The following is a 7,500-nucleotide window of genomic DNA, read 5'->3' as shown; positions in this document are numbered from 1 at the left end:
CGGTCCTTCGTTCCTGTCGAATTATATATTTACATTTTACGTATCCTACTACGAATCCAACTATGGTATCGTTCGTTCGTTCGTTCGTTCGTTCGTTCGTTCGTTCGTTCGTTCATTCGCACTGCATTCGTTGCATTATATGCGTGATATAAAAGCAAAATAAAAGTAAGTGGAAAGAGTGAATAGAGAAGGGGTAAGAAAATTCGAGCCAAGAATAGTACGGGGATTTTAATCCAAGAGCCAAATCTACGACACTAGTTTTACGACAGAAATTTTGTTTCAGTTGATGGCAAAGGACACTTTTCGTTTCTCGAAACTTTCTAAGAAACCTTTAAATTTTCTTCTTAGTTCGAGATTGTATACTTGCAGACAATTAAAAGAATACCAACGTACGAGTTTTACCACCGAACTATCTCTCTCTCTCTCTCTCTCTCTCTCTCGTTTTCTTTTCTTCTTTTTTCTTTTTCCCCTTCTCTTTCTTCTGTTTCTTCTCGACGATTGTCTCATTTCGTTTTTATTATTTTTCGTTTTCTCTTTTTACATTCGTTGTTTTTCCTTCGTCTTTTTTTTTTCTTTTCCTTTTTCTTTTTCTTTTTCTTTTTCTTTTTCTTTTTTTCTTTCTTTCTTTTTTCTTTTTTCTTTTTTTCTTGTGATACGACAGTATAAAAGAAAATGAAATTTTTATCGGCATCATACCTTCTCTCTCATCTACATCGAGAAACGTTATCGGAGTCGTTCGAGATTATCATCGAAATCGCGCCTTTCCAATTCGATTTGAATTTAAATAATCGTTCGATCGTAAGGTAACACCGTGTAGCCGGTTTTCTTTCGAGTTTTCTCCGTAGGAAAATGTCTCGCAAGAATATTTTCCTCGTCTCTCTCTCTCTCTCTCTCTCGCTCTCTCTTTCACCCGGCATCCTCGTAAATCTCTCATATTATTCATCACCTATTGACATTTTTCTTCGATATAATCCTCAATAAATTATTATTTATCTATCTATCGTACCATTTGAAAAATATACCGAGAATCGTTTTAATAATCAAGTTATCCCTCACCCGATCCCGCCACCCTCTCCTCCCCGTCCTTCCTCCCATTCCCTTTTTCCAATCCGATTCAATTGAGAGGAGATGCTACATTTGTGAATTTATTTTTCATCGGGTTGCATTTTACACGATTAATGTTTCAACGATAACGCATTCATTTTGCAGTATTTTCATTTGCCATTTCACATTACGGATTACTCGTTCGACAAATTCAATATGTTCCTCTCTCCTCTCTCCCTCTCCTCTTTTCTCTCTCTTTCTCTCTCTCTCTCTCTCTCTCTCTCTTGCACAAACAAATAAATCAAATATAGTTTAATATTATAACGAAAAGATATTTAATTGAGTTTGTACGAACAAATGAAATATATTTTCTTCTGTTTCCTATAATTTTATTAAGTACAATTATAACCGATGAAATTGATAATATAAATAAAATTTGAAGAATGTCATTTAGATGTATCAGCCTATTATTCTCATTCTCTCTCTTTCTCCTTATGTTTATTGAGACGACCTACAAACGTAAAGGCAAATAGTACAGTGTTATAATAAATGAGTCAGTCTTAATTTGAACGTCGACCCTATCGGTGATACGAAACAGATCCTAGCACGTTTCCAATGTAATTATACGTGTACGATATTAATTAATAAATTAATTAATTAATTTATTAATTAATTAATACGTTATAACAAGATCATTTATCAAAGTCTAACAATTTCTCTCGTATTATTAAAATCCGTATTGTAAAAGCAATCCCTTTCCAATTTCTTCTTTTTTTTTTTTTTTTTTTTCCTTTTTTTCCCCTTCTTTCTTTCTATCTTTTCTTTTTTAAATCTCGTTAGGACAAAATCAGTTCCCTTGTTTCAGTTCGAGCGATAATTTGTGGATACACGTAGAATATCCGATTCGTAGTGTACACAAATACTCTCTCTTCTCTTTTCTTTTTTCTTTTCTCTTTTTATTTCTATTTCTATTTCTGTTTCTTTTCTTTTCTTTTCTTTTCTTTTCTATTTCTCCCTCACTCTCTATACTTTGTCAAGCTCTGTTCGATCGTTCACGCTGCAATCGTAAACTCTTTATTCTCTCCGTGTACGTATCGGGAATATTCAAGTTATACGTGTGCAGAAGATAGGAGCTCACGTATCCGGATGTATTCCAAATATTTCGATACCCTTGGTATTCCAGTTGGTAAGTGTAAGTGTATATTGCTTCTATGTATATATATATATATATATATATATATATACATATCTATATATATACATATCTTTATACGTGTATGTATGTACGTACGTTTATACATGTATGTATGTATTGCTGGTAGAAGAGAAGCTACTCTCAAAGAGCGGCTTTATACGATTCCACGTGTACTCTACTACACTATGTATCTCTCTCTCTCTCTATCTCTCTCTCTCTCTCTCTCTCTCTCTCTCTCTCTCTCTCATTCTCCTTCCCCAACTCTCTTTCTGTGTTCCGAAACTTGGAGTTCAACGTGGCATGTCTTGTAACACACACTTTTCTTGCAATCTGCAACGTGACACCGGATGCACGACGACGACGACGACGACGACGACGACGACGACGACGACGACGACGACGACGACGACGACGACGACGACGACGACGACGACGACGACGACGACGACGACGACGACGACGACGACGACGACGACGACGACGACGACGACGACGACGACGACGACGACGACGACGACGACGACGACGACGACGACGACCACATTCGTACCTTCGACACACGTATGAATTCTACCACGTGCGGAAACTCAGTCAACTCAAGAAGACGCGTTTTTCAGTCTTCTTGACTGTCTATAGCCTTATTCATAACATTTGTATATTCCCTTTTCTCATATTATTTTTCAAATTCCTATCGCAGACATATGTATATGTAGAGAGAGAAAGAGAGAGAGAGAGAGAGAGAGAAAAAAAGAGAAAGAGAGAGAGCGAGAGAGAGAGAGAGAGATCTATTTATTTACTCTATTTGTTTACTCATGTGTCATGCAATATCTCAATCGTAATAACTTGTTATTATTTTGTAATTGTCTTGATTTATTTTTATAAAAGGATTATAAAACGAGAATTAAAAATGAAATTTTTTTTGTTCTTTTTTATTTTATTTTATTCCTTTTTCTTCGCGTATAATTTCATTTACTCTCGATTTGTTTGATTCGTTTTTTAAACGATCAATAGAATCGACGATCGTAGAGAGAGAGAGAGAGAGAGAGAGAAAGAGAGAGAGAGAAAGGGGGAGGGGAGGGAAGGGGGGCGGGGCAAATTTTTTCACGTCGTGAATTTTTTCCTTTTGTTTTTTTTTCTTTCTTTTTTTTCTTCTTCTTCTTCTTCTTCTTCTTCTTCCGATCAATCGAAAAGAAACATAATAACGTTCAATTAGATTTGTTTATTTATCACTTGAAATTATTTTCCTATCGAAGACTTTTATTTTCTCTCTTTTTTTTTTTTTTTTTTTTTTTTAATACGTCAAACGAATACGAAAGTTTGCAAGAACAGAGCTAAAATCCTGCGACCATGGAAAAATAAAAGTGTATTTCACTTTAAGGTACGTTTAACTGGCAAGTGAAAGTAACACGAACCTGTAATTTACAACGTTGCGAAACCACAGCAGCTTCGACGGCTACTTCCTCTCTCTTTTCTCATCATCCTTTTTCATTTTCTTTTACTTTTACCTTTCTCTTCTTATATTCTTATTCTTATTCTTCTTCTTATTCTTTCTCTTCCACTTCTCCGTGTTCTTTTTCTCGTGGTAGCAGCTAAATCAATGAAGAAAACGAAGACAGAATATACGTTAATTAATTCGCCGTTTGCACTGGCGACCGTCTACGTACTTTCGTGAGAAACTTTTTAATTCGTTTGTCGTCGACGAAGAAGGAAGCTTTGTCAAAGGTTACTGGAAAAGTGAATTGCTTTGAAAACTTAGAATAATTTGCTCGTGTAATCGTGTAATCGAGCGGACAATTTTCGAAACTTTGCGTCCATTGTCCTTTTCTTTTTTGTTCCTTTTTTTTTTTCCTCCCCTTTCATTTCTTGTTTTCTTTTTTTCTTTTCTCTCTCTCTCTCTCTCTCTCTCTCTCTCTCTCTCTCTCTCTCTCTCTCTTCCTCTAATTATCAGTCGTTACGTACGAAATTACGTTATTTTCTTCTTTCCCGTCGTTACATTGGCAAATGATCAAAAAGAAATTTTACACGCAAAGGAGAAGAAAAGTTTTGAAGAAGAAGAAGAAAAAAGAAAGAAAAAAAAAAATAAAATGAAAAAGAAGAGGAAGAAAAAAGATATAATTGAAGAAGAGTAATTAATAAGTACTAATTAAATAGGACGTGCCTTCAATTTAAACGTACAATTATTTTTTTTTTTTTTTGTTTTTTTTGTTATAATCAATCTTATATCAAAATAAAAACGGGTATCACGTGACGTATTGTTATCTGATAAGAGAAAAATCTCTTTGGAATAATCATTGAAATTCTTTCGAGTTAAAGGAAACGATGAGAGGTGTGAAAAAGGGGTACAAAAAAAAAAAAAAGAAGAAAAAGAAGAAAAAAAAAACGATAGAGAAAGACAACGGAGAATGTTGAAGCTTAACCAAATCTTTGCAGTGTTTGTATATATGTATTGCATAGAGGAGCTTTGTTTTCGTACGAAGCTTTTCTGTATAAGCGGATCTCTTTCTTTCTCTTTTTTTTACGAACAGCATACACACACACACACACACACAGACACACACACGAACACATACGTACGTACGCACGTACATACGCATGCACATATATATTCGCGTATAAACAAAAGCGAACGAACTTCAAAATAAGATAATGGAAAAATAAGAAAGTAGAAATATGAAATTTGAGATGTGTTTTTGTGCGAAGTGTAAAAAAAAAAAAAAGGAAAAAATGGGGAGCGAAGGGGGAAGTGGGGGGAGTGGGGGGTTAGCGTCAAGAAAAAAGAAAAGTTCGTCGATGACTTTTTATTCGAGCGAATTATTAACAAGATTAAGTATACACTTTTAATTTAATTGTAAAAATTATAGTTCGATGTTGTCGATAAATTTCAAGAGAGAGAGTGAGATAGAGATAGAGATAGAGATAGAGATAGAGATAGAGATAGATAGAGAGAGAGAGAGGGAGAGAGGAAGTGAGAGTGAGACAATGATGACGGACGAGCGAAGGGTAGCTTGACAAGGCGCGTTCGCCCTGTTGACGGGTCATTATGTTCTAACGTGATTATGTCAGTCAAGTGTCGTCAGGATAGATAACGATTAGTCAAGATAACCGTAGGCTCGCAATGCCTCTGTTAATCTACGATCATCTTGTGTAATCACACTATCCCTGACTCTTATTACGTTCTTATTGCATATCAAATTATACATTAACTTTTCGAAATTAATTTAATGAGAATTAATTTCGTTTGATAGCGATATCATTTCCTGTTAAATGGCGATGATAAATAATTAATATCGATAAATAATTAATATCGATAAATAATTAATATCGATAAATAATAAATAATAACGTAGAATGTATTAAGGATGAAATTTCGATTTTATTAATTATTAATTGATCGGTTCGTTTCCTTTTATTCTTTTTCCTTTTTTTTCTCTTTTCTTTTTTCGTTTCTTCTTTTTCATTTCTTTTTTTTTTTTTTTTTCTTTCTATTTAATTTCTTCGTAATAAGAACGTAAAACCATTCGTTCTCGATATATGTAATAAAATTTATACGATATTATATGTAACGAATAAAAAGGAGACAAAATAGAGAAGAGGAAAATAGATTTTCCAATGAGGAGAACGATATATCCAATCTACCTACCTACTTATCTACTGCAGCAGCTTTTAATCGGAGCGAAGGAAAGGGTGCTAATTTTTTTACAACTCCACGGGGAAAGAAAGCTTCTTTTAACACAGAGAAAAAAAGAGAAAGAGGGAGAAAGAGAGAGAGAGAGAGAGAGAGAGAGAGAGAGAAAAAGAGAGAAAGAGAGAGAGGGAGAGAGAGACAGAGAGAGGGAGCTTTAAAATGTGCTTTAACGAACGCCAGTGCAAAATCTTTACTTTCCTCTTCTTGAAGCAACGTAGAAAGAAAGAGAGAGAAAGAGAGAGAGAGGGATAGAGAGATTGAGAGAAAGAAAGAGAGAAAGAGTCGATGGGAAACTAAAAATTTTCGTCGTCGAGTAGAATACCAGTGTGTGGCCCTCTTCCCTTTACTTCCCTTTACTTCCCTTTACTTCCCTTTACTTCCCTTTTCACGATGTTGCTCGCTTTCTTTTTTCTTCTCTCGGGAAAACGAGCGTTTTCTCTCTCTTTCTCTCTCTCTTTCTCTCCCTTCTTCTCTCTCTCTCTCTCTCTCTCTCTTCTTCTCTCTTCTCTGCTCTCGCTTTTGTTTCAAGGATAAAGGAACGATCCCCGTACGTTTTGAGTCTGACGACCTGGCCGATGTAATTGCCCGTCCCCATCCCAAAGATCATAAAATTTAAAAGTGGCTGGCCGACTCAAAGAACGACGTTACATGACTTTCGTGTGAATACGTTCTTCTTTCTATGAGAAAAATAAACAAAAAGAATAAAAAAAAAATATATACATACACATATATATATATATATATATATACGCATATATAGAAAAATAAAAAGAGATGGTTTTTCTGCTTTTCTCTTTTTCTTTTTTTTTTTTCTTTTTTGTTTTTTTTTCCTTTTTCTCTATGTTCGTCAAGGGGAAAAAAAAAGAATTAAAATAAAAACGAAAGAACATCAAACCCCGTAGAACTGAACCCGTTCCTTTCTTTCATTAGAGTAACAAAGTCTGGGTATGGGGTGCTTTCAAAAAAATTGTCCTCTCATTATTATTTATTCTTATTTATTTCCGTGGTTTTTTCTTTTTTTTTCTTCTTCTTTTTTCTTTTTTTTTTTTTCTTTCTTTCTATTTTTTGTTTCTGTTTTTCTTTTTCTTTCCATTCGTTTTTCTTTATATTGTCCAGGATACACTCCCATCGCTCTTAGAGAAATTCAGGCGAATTGCTTTCTAGAACCTGCGTCATATAAGTAGTAATATATATGCAGATGAAGGGCGGTTTCACCCTTGTATGCAGCTCTATTATTAAGTAGTATAAAAAAGAGAAAGAGAAAGGAAGAGAGTAAAAAAGAAGGAGAGAAAGAGAAAGAGAGAGACAGAGAGAGAGAGAGAGAGAGAGTAGTTGTAGGTAGTGTATGTATTTTCTCTCGGTAACTCATTTTCGAATCACTTTGCGTGATGCAAACTCGACTCTGCAGAGAACTTTTTTCTGTCTCTCTCTCTCTCTCTCTCTCTCTCTCTCTCTCTCTCTATATATATATATATATATATATATATATATATATATTTTTAAAACTTTAAAAGATGAAATTTATATTTTATTCGTACATTTTCATTATTCATTATTCAATTGGGATCAATTAATA

General features: G+C 34.4%; 1 protein-coding gene across 4 annotated transcripts in view; it reads left to right on the top strand.

The window, feature by feature from the left end:
• The window catches only part of Sol1 (CUB domain-containing protein Sol1), a 358,685-nt gene that overhangs the window by 166,618 nt on the left and 184,567 nt on the right, over nt 1–7,500 (top strand). The window lies entirely within an intron of this gene.

The sequence above is a fragment of the Vespa mandarinia genome, chromosome 13, assembly GCF_050613455.1.
Source record: "Vespa mandarinia isolate Hongniang chromosome 13, ASM5061345v1, whole genome shotgun sequence".
NCBI classification, from domain to species: Eukaryota; Metazoa; Arthropoda; class Insecta; order Hymenoptera; family Vespidae; genus Vespa; species Vespa mandarinia.
This window is presented reverse-complemented; position numbering and strand designations above follow the sequence as displayed.